Here is a 13,133-nt window from a genome sequence, read left to right on the forward strand (position 1 = left end):
GCAAATGACTTCCCACACTCCAATACCGGCAAACCCATGCATGTGTGTGATAACATCCCCAGCAGGCAACCACGCACACACAATCTTAACCTGCAAGACGAAAGTGACCCATTGGCTTTGTAGCTTAAATACACACAAACCGGAGCCCAATGGTTCACAGTGTGGGCGCCGAGTGTGTTATTTATTTTAGCCTGCCTGTGAGAGTTAAAAATGGAATGTTTCAGCTGCATAAAACACTTCCTGTTTTGACGACTTCCCCGCAACAAAATAGTCCCGGAGCCCCACAACAGTCTGACTGACACAGGAAAAAAAGAATGTGCGCGTTTCTGTTCAAATAATTCCACACATTGTAGTGTGGTAGCACATTCTTTTCATGTTATTCTTGAATTTGATTGTTGTTTGTGTGTGCACAATGGAGGATTTCCTGATGTGCGCAGCATTTTTTCTTTTGGTATTATTAGTACAACTTCAGTGCACATTTTTAAACAGTTAATGTGAATTGTTATAGTGCAGATATCAAAATATGGTTGCCACTGATTTGAATTGAAAAAAAGTGTAGAAAAAAGAGAAATGCTTCATTTCAAATTTGCAACCCGAATCTTTTGTATTGATTTCTAAGTCAGCGGGTTAATTGGCTCTTGAACAGATGCGGCCTCTTGCATGTATGATATATGATGATGATGATGTATAATGAAATCACTGACGTCAAACTATTTTATGTTAAATGCAGGCCATTCAAATGCGCTTTTTAACACAGAGGCAGTTCACAAAATCTGCAACAGTTAGCAAGTAGTTAATAATAAGGTGGAATCAATTTCAAATATATTTCTGACACTTTTGGATAATGACAATTTGATCCAGGGACAAATATTTTTGGCGAACGCAAAAGGAGGCTTAATAAATGAAGTAAGTGAGTTCATAATGCCAGCCGCCGACCTCTCCTTCACTTTGTAGCGTTTGTCCGCCCACACATTCCGCTTCTTGCTTTTTGGTTCCTTCTCTCTAATCCCTGCAGCTGTTGCTCTTACTTGCACTGTGGCCTCCTTCGGACAAAACCCATCTGTACATGCGTCTGGGTCTTTGTGGGAAAGTCACATGAGGAAAAGCTCGATTTTGGGTGGAGGGGGGTTAGGAAGGGTGAGTGGCTGAATGAGTGGAAGAGAGGATGGGAAATGAATCGGTGAATTCCTGTTGATTTGCCTCACTTTAAGACCCCCCGGCCCCGCAACACACACACCTCTGCATGTTCTCTCAGGCCCATTGTGTTCCCCATTCACCTCCTTCCTCCATCCATCCATCCTCACATCCTCGCAAAATACACGCTGGCTCTGCATTCGGATATCGCAAATCTATCAGCCACATCTGGCTCCATCATGCGCAAGAGATACGATTGTCTGGAAAAATAACAAAATACAAATACAAAAAAGAATCGCTCTATAATGAGTGTTCGGTCTAAAAAGTGGGTTGGGCAGAAGGAATGTATTGATGTGACTGATGTATCATTTAAGGCAGCAATATCCAGAATAATGACCTTGACAATCATTTGGCTGATACACTGCCTATGAAAATAAAAAAAATAAAAGAGAAATGAGTCATGCCACGGTGGCCAAAATAAAATACTTAAGTGCTCTATCATATTGGTGCACTCCCATGTTGTGTTAGCGCGATCATCGCAAAGACGCTTTGGGATGCGGGAGGATTGCAGCCATGCATTTGGAGGAGCTTTCAAATTGGGACGGCTTGTGCACGGCGTTACATCATCGGAATCATCTTTATTTACCAAGTATGTCCAAAAAACAACACACAAGGAATTTGTCTCCGGTAGTTGGAGCCGCTCGAGTACGACAACAGACGCTTTTGAGACATAAAGACATTGAGAAAAAAAAAACAGTCACTGAGCAATAAAGGGTTGCTAGTTATCTGGTAATGCCGGTACATTTTTTATTTTTATTTTTTTTGGACAATTGTGCAAAAAGATGCAGAGTCCTCTCGCACTTAGAGCAGTTCGAATGACTAATCTCGCAATAGTCCGGTGCAATGACCAATGTGCAAAGGGCGGCGAGACTTCAAGGAGTGGATGCGGTTTAAAGTGACGAGTAGCGCGATAATCTGGGAAAATGTCGATTGTGCAAATGTTGCAGATACTCCTCAGTCAGTGTGCAAATGGAGCAGATGCTACTCTGGCATGAGTGGCCACTATTGTTCAACAACAGATATGCAAATGGTGCAGCGTGGCGAGACGACTACAGCGAGTGCACGAGTAGTATACAATTGGCCCGACGGAAACGTGACAACAAACTCAGACAAAAGACATTGTCAGCATGTTGCAATGTGATTGCAAGTTAGCTGTTTAAGAAGTTGATCGCAAGAGGGAAGAAGTTGTTGGAATGTCTGCTAGTTCTAGTTTGCATTGATCGGTAGCGCCTACCCGAGGGGGGAAGGAGCCGGAAGAGCCGGTGACCGGGATCATCATCACCATCCTTCCAATGCAGCCTCAGAAAGATTTCTCTTAGCGTTAAGCACGTACACTATATTCATTGGCTTCTTTCGTTTTCAACATACAAAATCTCCAATATTTGTTTCTGAATGCATCTGGGTCGGCTGCCCATCGTATTCACCGCAAGTGTTCAAAATGATTCTTCACAACTGTAGCACGGATCCGACGATATCAGGAGGTTTGTACGTTTGCTTTAAATTATGAGTGCAGTGACACAGAAAATAGCGGTTTCAGCACTATTTTGGTTTTTGGCCCCTATTTTTTTTCCCTTCACCAGTCCTTCTCTTTTTGAACCAAACCAGAAACCGGCCCATTTTATTTAATTGTATGCTGGTCAGTGAATACTTCCAGTCTGTTGAGTGCCGTTTGGCACACATGCTTGGTTTGTGTGTCAGTCAGAATAAAATAATTTAAAAAAAAAAAGACAATAAGCAGAGTGTCACTAAAGCTTTCAGAGAGGTAGAACGTTGGTCACGGACGGGCACATTCAATTTTGGGTCAGGTCCATTTAAACGTGGCCAAAGATTGCATTTCACTGACAGATGTATGTGGTTTGAACATTTTGTGGGGCAGCCTGTTGGGATCTTGAAATAATCACCCTGACAGAACTGAGCCAAGTACAGTGGAACGTCTACACTTGAACGTCCCCGAGGGCGTACATGTTGAACTGCACTCACACTGTCGTATAAAAGCGCAGAGTCTGAACAAGGGGTGTGCGGTACACGCGGTAGGTGGTGTAAATTCGACCTGCGCTATGGATTTAGTCTACCGACCCATTGCGATAACGCTCGATGGTGACGCGGCTCAATTGAATTCCCATTGTATTGTATGGGGAAAAACGGATTCCACATTTGAACACATCTGAAGCCGACCGCCGTCCCTGAATGGAACGGCTCCGAAAGAAGAGTTTCCACTCATTCAAATAACTATTTTTCTAGTTTATAATCGGCATGACCACATGTGATGGTTCAAAAACGTATATATATTCTGCTGCATCACTTTGGTTTTGAAGGACGGTGACAATTTGTAATAGAAGGGTCACAGTAGGTGAAAGATACTCAAACGACCACACGTGTTATTCCTCTCCCTCAGTTCCGTTTATCAGCTGAGTGACAGTTCACGTTCTGGAGGTAGTCCAGTATATAGTTAGTTTGGCTGTCTTCTTCAGCAATGTAATTCAGACTGTGAAGGACAAATGTGTTAACCATTTTAAAAGTCTGGAAGTTCGGTCACCGCAACAGATGCCCTTAATCCGTATGGAGCGTGGAGTTTAGCGTACTTTTAGTTTCAGTCTTTATCTGGCTGCCCCGTGGAAATCTCAGAGATTTGATGACTAAATAATGAGAAAATTACTAGCAGGTTTCGAGCTTTCCATCGGCCTCCGTGTCTCTATTTACAACTCCCGCAGCTGCTGTCACTGTGACCACACGGCCACTACGGTACTTGATGTCATTTGAATGAACGCGATCCAAATCAAATCTGGTCTCTTCCCGGATGATTTGGTACGTCGGCATGGCGATGGATCCGTATCGCAGTACATGCACACACTCGGTCCACGGTCTTCATTCCGGGGTATCCCGCTCTCATATGTAGCGGAATGGAGGCCACTGTTCGCCGATGCGCAGTATGCGCTGACCATTGCATCCGGTGCCACTGGCATACGTTGCAGAGAAGCAAAGTTGAAATAGTCGAGTCATTTTAGGCCTGGCCCGCTTGATGAAGCCCTCTTTCAGCAACAAGATGACAAAACAATGTGTGTTGGTAGGAAGTGAGTGAGCGCTGTGTAGCCGGGGAGTATTGCATGTCACCTATAATGCTAACATTCCTTAAGTAGGTCAAGTCGAGAAGAGGTTCCCAGCCTGCTGATGTAACGTCAACCCACAGAACAGCAGCAGCTGCTGGCATCAAGGGGCCCGGACCCTATAATGTCCCCGCCTCCCCCCCTCTTCGTATTCTCCTTTCCCACCCTTGTTCCTGGTTTCAATGTTATTCACCTTATGGTTAACCACTTGAATACATCATTTCCTCGCGGTACAGAAGTATCTGCACGATCACTCAATAAACCTTAATGTTTGACCTTTCAGTCCTGCCTTTCTACTTTGTATTGTGTTTGTTTACTGAAGCTCTCCACTATGTTTACATTTGGGTTCCACTTCAGTGGCCGACAGAGGAAGTTTCCACCCTTCCATGGGATTAATCATTGAGTCACTGGTGTACCTGGCAACTTCAATTTCTGACAGATGAATTAATGCGCAGAGAACAGCAGGACAAAAGGAAGTCACGCTCTACATTTACAGTATTACATTTCTCTTGAACTTGGTAGGTTATGCATGTTAACTCATAGTCTGTTCAGGTTTTTCTTAACTCATTCACTGCCAGGCATTTCCCATCAGCGGTTCCCCATATTGCCAGCTGTTTTTTGACTAATCTGGGGGTCTGTAACCACAGAATATTGTGTTCTGGGACATTGGAAGCACAAAACCAACGAGAGAGAGAGAGAGCAGTTTCTCTCTTCTTTCACAAGAAAGAAGAAGCCATTCTTTTGTAATCAACGTGGCTTTGGTTTTACCAAAAACACTATTTTCTTTCGACCCAAAAAGTGGAGAAAACAAGTGCTCTTTGCTTGATTTATTTATTTTGTACACCTCAAACTATAAAGCAACAAAGACCGAGGAAGGGCTTTGGATACCAAAATAATCATTTATTTCCAAATATGCAACTAAGAAATGCGCGATTCATTTTATTATTATTATTATTTTTTTTTTTACACGCCGTTCGCCATTCACCCCATGAACTGCGTCACCTTTTCTCACGCTTGCGACACACACTTTGTGCTACGAGCACGACATACAGGTATGCTCTGTTTACACAATACGTACACATACTCTGTTCGAGTGTCAGGTGCCTCAACTTGTCCAACTTCCAACGTTTCTCTCTCATTTCTCTCCCTCATAATCAACGCGACAGGCCAAGATTCACCCCCTAATCTTTAACTTCAACTCAAAAGCAGTGCTGATCTAAAATCCAAAGCCATGCAATGCTGCCACCTACAGTCAGCTGTTCATCATTACAGTGGTTTAGAAACCTGAATTACAGTCAGACCTTCTTCCACGCCGACCCGTGAAAGATTTGCGTGGCACTGAATGGTTGGATTTCATTTCATGACTATAAATGCCCACGGCAGAGGATGAGTTAATAACTGAAAATTATATTTCACATTTTCCATTTTTGTTGGAAGAAAGCAGTGGACCACTCACCTTACAAAGTTAGAGAGCGACAGCAACAAAACCTGAGCTGAACCAGATTCTAAGTGGGCGGCCATCTGCCTTGACTGGTCAGAAATCGGGATGGGTGAAAGATGAGCATAAAGCAGATTTTGGTTCAAGAATGTTGAAATGTGTGTAAATTTAGCCGTGTGGTTGACTTGATTCCCGCTATCATTACAGTTTCAAAATAATAATATGATGAAGGGCACCATGTTCCACGACATCAAACAAAAAGCACACAATATGCTTTTACTAGTCCCGCATTAGGGAGTTCAAATATTGAATGTACAGCGCTGTACAGAACAGTACTGTATATTGTCGATAGACAGCCACTCAATTGAGCGCGGACCTCATCTCATGCTAAAACAAATGGAGTCATTTTGCGTTTGTCTATTTTTCCCTGCTTGTCCGTTCTCAGGGGCAGCCAGCTTGCCTGTCTGACGGTTACAGTGAGTGCATAGTGAATGAAAACAGAAACAGTAACACCTTTTACCAGACCCTCACCCAAATTTAGTAGGTTCTTCCATTTCCCATGCGACAGCCCTAGTTCCATCTTTATTTATTTATTATTATTATTTTTTTAATTTGACCGTAGTCATCCTGCTGTTTCTGTCCTACTGTTTTACTATTTACTCAAAATGACTGCTGTGAAAAAGGTCAAAAGTACAACGCTGGTGGGCTTTTTACATTGTACTACATTTTTTCTACCCCTCCCTGAGCCATCATCCTACCGTGGTGGAGGGGGTTTGTGTGTCCCAGTGATCCTAGGAGCTAAGTTGTCTGGGGCTTTATCCTCCCTGGCAGGGTCACCCATCATAAACAGGTCCTTGGTGAGGGACCAGACAAAGCACGGCTAAAAGATCCCCTACGGAGTCCTGCGGAGGATACTTCGGGAGTATGGGGTACCGAACCCCCTGATACGGGCTGTTCGGTCTGACTGGTGTCACAGTTTGGTCTGCATTGCCGTCAGATTCGTTTGCGGTGAAGGTTGGACTCCGCCAAGGCTGCCCTTTGTCAATCTCTGCTTTTTGCAGATGATGTGGTTCCGTTGGCTTCATCCAGCCGTGATCTCCAACTCTCACTGGAGCGGTTCGCAGCAGAGTGTGAAGCGGCTGGGATGAAAATCAACACCTCCATATATAGACCATGGCCCTCAGTCAGAAAATGGTGGAGTGCTCTCTCCGGGTCGGGAATGAGATCCTGCCCCAAGTGGAGGAGTTCAAGTATCTTTGGGTCTTGTTCACGAGTGAGGGAGGAATGGAATGGGAGATGGACAGATAGATCGGTGCAGTGTCTGCAGTGATGCGGACTTTGTATCGGTCTGTTGTAGTGAAGAAAGAGCTCAGCCGAAAGGCGAAGGTCTCAAATTAACCGGTCGATCTACGTTCCTACCCTCACCTATGGTCACGAGCTGTGGGTCGTGACCGAAAGAACAAGATGCCGGATCCAAGCGGCTGAAATGAGTTTCCTCCATAGGGTGTCCGGGCTCTCCCTTAGAGATAGGGTGAGAAGCTCGCTCATCCGGGAGGATCTCAGAGTAGAGCCGCTGCTCCTCCGCATTGAGGGGAGCCAGATGAGGTGGCATCTGATTAGGATTCCTGGAGGCCTCCTGGAGGTCAGGTTTTCTGGGCATGTCCCTCTGGGAGGAGACGCCGGGGACGACCCAGCACATGCTGGAGAGACTATGTCTCCCAGCTGTCCTGGGAACGCCTCGGGGTGCCCCCAGAAGAGCTGGACGAAGTGGCTGGGGAGAGGGAAGTCTGGGCTTCCCTGCTAAAGCTCCTGCCCCCACTAACCGACCTCGGACAAGCGGAAGAAAATGGATGGATGGATGGATGGATGGATAGATGGATATATTTTTTCAGTTTTTTTTTACAAAATCCTACCAAATTCTTATTAGAACAGAATCCATGAGCTATTGTTTGAAGTTTGGACTAATTACTCACTGCTTAAGAGTTTACCCAATTTCAAAACATGATTTATTAAAAACCCATAGGGGGATGAATTTCCCGTCTGTCTGATGACTGAACGAAGGTTCAGTATTGTTCTGAGTGAATCGTTAAGACTAGATGTTTAGGTCTCCATGTTTTCCTGCCAGCAGGCCTGATTAGTGAGGCTGAGCAGATGAGCCTGGTAACCAAAACAGAGGAGGAGACGTGGAAACACACAACAAATCATACGCACACACTAATCATTGTGTACAAGCATGACATCTTTTCATGTGTGTCAATGAGAGACAGTAAGTGTGAGCGGGAGTTCACTCAAAGTCAGTGACAAAAAAAACCCCAAAAAAAAACAGTGGGTGAAGGCTTAAGTGTGTGTTTTTGTGAGTGCACGAGTTCTTTTACTAACTGGACGGTAACTCGCTGAAAAGACACATCTGGATTGCGTCTGGGTATGTCTTCATTGTTATATTTTGCAACAATGAGACTCAGATGCACGAAACACATTTGATAAACAAACGTTATGACAGAGAACCAATTGGAAAGTGCACAGAGCTGACATTTTGCTCGAAATTAAAGCAAGCGGCCTGGGCATCCAAATGAGAATCTGCTGTCTTGCAGTGTGAGACCCACCCATTATGACATATTGCTTGCCTGTGTTCTCATGGGACGTGCCAGAAGCAGGCCTGCAAACTATTCCAAAGTTCTCATAACAGTGTTGAACCAACAACATAGTTTGATTTTATTATCATCATACAAAACTTATGTGGAACTGCATTCTCCATCTACACCTCATATTCTGGTGACTTTTCCTATTCATACATAGTTGTTGTTGGATAATTTGGATGTCTCCATAAGCACAGCAAAATGGGGCGGTGGGGGGGAATAAAAAAATTCAGCCTTGAGTAAGGGTGGTCATAATAAATCATTATTTTGGGTATTTAAGGATTGTGTCAACGATGTGGAATTTGGATCTAATGTTCATGTCAATGAGGCTATGTTGTGTATACGCAACTACTCCATGCAATGAAGGCTTAACAGATACAATACTCGCCAAGGGTGAAATAAATTAAGAGCCATCAAGTTTGTTGCTTTAGCTCTGGCCATATAAATACACCACAAATGACTGCTAATGGAAAGATTTAGTAAGAGAAATATGCAGAAGATCTCCAATCTTATGTCAAGTCGTCAACGTATGTGGTTCCGCAAAGCTCGCGTCATCACTGCACCGCATTGTTTTACATTCAAATTTGACCTGTATCAATTTGATTAAAAAAAGGTAACTTTTATTGTGAATCATCAGATCTAAGGAGGCGGCACGGTGACCGACTGGGATAGGCTCCGGCGCTCCCGCGACCCTTGTGAGGAGAAGCGGCTCAGAAAGTGGATGGATGGATCAGATCTAAAGTGTGTCAGCTCTTGGCTTATAAGAAATCAGCTTTTGTGTTTACAATGTTGTCAGTTTTTACTCCAACATGAGCCAAACAAAAACAGGCGGTGTTCTCTGTAGCAGAAATTTGACAGACAAGACCGGCAGCCAATGATGATAATATATTTCTTTTTCATGTACGCATGGGCAGGTAGAAAGTACATGGAGTGAGGTTCCTCAAGCTATAATAGTGAGTAAATACATCAACAGTACTACTGGTGACTGTAAATAGCCCATAGTTGAGAATGTGAGTGTGAATGGGTTTGTCTCAAGTCAGCCGGGATAAGCTTATATAGGATAAGAACAAGAGGTGCCCAATAAGTTCGACACACTAACAAACACACTAAGGTTGACCCAAAGGAGAGGAAATTGAATTAGTAGGGTGTAATACAGATCCTTGTGCGTGTAATCAGAGCAGGCTTACAATATTGGGCCATTGCGAGGTGGATCCCAGGGAGCTAGCGACCGCTCGGGGAAGCTGCCCCTATCACTAGATATGATTACTGCTGGGGAGAATGTGTGCGTGTGTGTGTGTGTGTGGGAGTGGTGGCGAGACTTGCGTGGGAGTTGTGGCTGACGGGTTGTGCCGGGAATGTGTGTGCAAGTGAGTATGACAGCAATTTCATATAGGTTGTAAAAAAGTTCCATTAGCCTTTAGTTGTTGAACTTTATTGACGCAATTATCGGAAAAGTTAATTGGATCAAATAAAGAGTCTGTCCCAGCTTTGCAGTCATAACAACTTCCAAACCTCTGAGATATTCTATGAGATTTTGACGTGTGTATGTAGGAATTCACCCAGAACAACATTTGTGATATCAGAGGAACACTTCTAAATATTCTTTTTTTTTTTTTTTTTTTTTTTTACTTTGAACTGTTTTTGCTGTTTATTGGGGCATAGTCAAGCTGGGGGGGAAAAACAAACAAACAAAAATAAATCAACACTTAGAGGTTCCAATGGGGCCACTGCCACCCATGCTTGTATGCTGGGAAAACACAAATAGTCCAATCAAAGTGTGTCTGCACCAATCCGTGTACGCAAACACACTGATTGTTCTGTCTGCAAGTTATATTTTGCATAGTGCACGTCATTGTTTTTCACTGCTTGTTAATGATGTCTGTACTGGTATTTTGCGTCCTTCTGATACGGTGTTTCCTTCCATTGTGTGTGAGTTTTTTTTTTTTTTTCCTTCTAATTTCTGCTCTCCTACCTTAACACACACGGCAGTCAGACACACATGCCGGTCTTGGCTCGGCTCGACTCCTCCTTTTCTTTTGGCACTTGAAAATAGCAAGAAGTCAGTGATATGACCCAACATCTGTGTATGTATGTGTGAGAGCGAGAGAGAGAGAGAGAGAGAGAGAGAGAGAGAGAGTCCACAAGTCCACTCTCAGGGGTTAATGTCATTCTCTCTTTCTCTCGCTCTACCTCAATTTCTCCCTCCCTCTATTTGGCTTTTGTTGCGGCCCCTCGCTTTTTCAACATTTGGACAGGGAGAACTGATGCTGTGCATGTGTGCGCGTAAATTGGGTTTCCCTTCTCGCCACTGTGGAGCCGCCTGGACTGAACTGTACCAGAATATGGACTGATGGGAGCTTCATGTTGAATGACCGCACCGCACACTGGTAAGGCAACTGGACAGTGGTTCATGTTGAGTGTGTTGAAGGTGTAGCCCATTTTAATGCAACAGGTCATTTCGTGCGAAATACTTAGTGGCTTCCACTTGGCAGAGCTCAATTGACATCTTTGTTTTGGGTGTTTCTGTGTGCACGCTTGCCATCTTTCACCCATCTTCTGCCCCCTGTTCGCTGTCTCGCCTCTCGCCCTCCACCTCTTTCTCTCTCTCGCTCCCCAGTCAATGTTACTCAGGTTACCGGCTTCCTCCTGTTGTTTTGAGCCCTGTGGTTTCTCCACGGCGCTCTGAGGGCGCTCCCACGCTCTCCCAAAGAGAAAGAAAGGAAGGAAAAACAGTAACTATTTGGGAGCCTGAAAAGTAGTGGGAGAAAAATGCTCGGTTTCCTCCCGGGTTGCCGCATGCTCACGTTTCCCATTTAACGCTGCATGACTGGTTTATCACTTTTTTTGGGTTTGTTGTACACATTGCTCTTTTTTCTGCTGCAGAGGTATTAGGCTGGCTGAGGTGGTGAGAAAATTGGAAACAGAGCCACCCACAGTGGAAGTGAGTCAGCTCGATATTTAGCGGTGTGTTTACTTTGGAAATGGCAGAAATTAGACGAGCAACGTGGGGGGAGGGGCGAAGGGGTTACAGGGGTCCTGAAAATTGTCAGAAGCAAAGAGGAAAACAGTGAATTTGCTCAAGTATTTTCTTATAAGCCATGCAAAATGTTTGGTGTTTTTTTTCTCGAGACGTGTTGTTTACAGTTGGGAATTAAAAAGTGGTAAATGTGTGCAAATATGACAAGAAGCCAGAGGCTGTTTAAAAAAAGGAGGGAGCGGATTGTGTCCATCTGGGACAATCCCAGCTCAAAGCTTCCCCACCCTGAGCCCAAAAATCTGTCCCCCCCTGCGCCTTGCTCTCTGCCTCCATCCAACCCATTGTCTCTTCACCAGGTGCAGCGGGACACATTTGGATTGTAACCTGCAAACCTTCCCGTTCCCCCCAAAATATCCCTTCCTGAATCTCTCATTGCCTGCAGCTGTTGTCTGTTAGCCAGCAAGCAACATGAAAACGTTTGACAGTCACCAACAAACTGACTCAGTGTTTTGTTCACCCAAGTCCATTTTCCGCTGCACAAAGCTTCTCACGGATCTACTTGATGTTGATACGTTTCCATTGGCAACAGCGTGATCTACCGTTAGCCCCGCGTCGTACTCGAACCTGGACCAGTAGCGGGCCGAGCATTTGGCACTTGGGCCTTCGCTGGGGACGAACCCGACTTCATCAATCGGAGGACGGAAAAATGCTGACGTTATTGTGGGCCGGCTAGCTTTCAAATCTGATTGATTAAAGAAACCATGTCATTGCTAACATAGTTAAAGTCACATCGGCCAGCTCTAGTGATTCAGTAGGTCGTGGCAAATTGGAGTGACATGGCAATTTGCTGTGGCTGAAATCTGATTGGACAAAAAAAAAAAACAAATCCAACCTCCACGTACATGCACTGGAAGCATTGCAGCCAAGAAAAACACTACAAAATGAAGGGAGTCAACTCTTGTGGGAAATAAATGCATACATTTCATAGAACAAATATCAGAATTTTAATTGTGAACACCACTGACCTCTACAAAACAAACAAAATAAACACGAATGTTGCTGGCTTACCCTGCGCCTTATCTTTGGACATGTCATTATCATACTCTGCTGTGTCCACTTTGCTGTAGTGGTACAAGTTCCTTGCCGCCCTCAGTCTCCCAACTGCGGCCAACAGCCACATGCGGAGAAGTACAGTATCGAGCTTTAGTGACCCTTGTCGTTGTGTGTTGGCATGCCTTACTCCAAGTGATGCATTCAATGCGGCATGGTTTCCCCCTGTACTATTTTGAAGGAGAAAACTGACTGCCTCACAAGGTACGAAGAGGCAAGGTCAGGACGCATTCCCCACCCATTCAAATACTTTGCCATCGTTTCGAAGTGATTAGGGTTAGGGCATGTTATTCCCATGATAATTCCTAAATCTTTTGGTACTAATACGCTGCCCTACAGGCCCATAATGGCATATTCGCAAGTACCAAGCAAACATACGAGTGATATTCTTTGGATTACTGTTTCTTAATTGGTCTGTTAGTAACAAAAAAAATGACATAACTGATCGGAACTTTGTGATTGGGTGACATATCTGGAAAATAATGAGGGTTTTTTTTGCCATTGGAGTCACAATGGAACTGTCCCCCTGGTTCAGAATGTAAACGGTAGAAGCCCTTCTCTAATGTCTTCTTCAACAACAAAGGAATGGAGCAACTTTTGTAAGCGGTTGAATTTTGGCAGAGGTCTGCGCTCTAATGAGTGCAACTCTAATTTTCACATTGTGCCCTCGCCAC

At 44.4% G+C, this 13,133-nt stretch overlaps 1 protein-coding gene across 2 annotated transcripts in view; it reads left to right on the forward strand.

The window, feature by feature from the left end:
• Nucleotides 1-10,605: 10,605 nt before the first annotated feature.
• The window catches only part of hdac7a (histone deacetylase 7a), a 58,863-nt gene continuing 56,335 nt past the window's right edge, over nt 10,606-13,133 (forward strand). Inside the window, exon 1 of one of the 2 annotated variants that reach the window (XM_061768283.1) lies at nt 10,606-10,759. The gene's annotated coding sequence lies outside the window, so the exon portion shown is untranslated. The remainder of the gene's footprint in view (nt 10,760-13,133) is intronic. The other variant, XM_061768290.1, reaches the window with a different exon arrangement.

The sequence above is a fragment of the Phyllopteryx taeniolatus genome, chromosome 1, assembly GCF_024500385.1.
Source record: "Phyllopteryx taeniolatus isolate TA_2022b chromosome 1, UOR_Ptae_1.2, whole genome shotgun sequence".
Taxonomy (NCBI): Eukaryota; Metazoa; Chordata; class Actinopteri; order Syngnathiformes; family Syngnathidae; genus Phyllopteryx; species Phyllopteryx taeniolatus.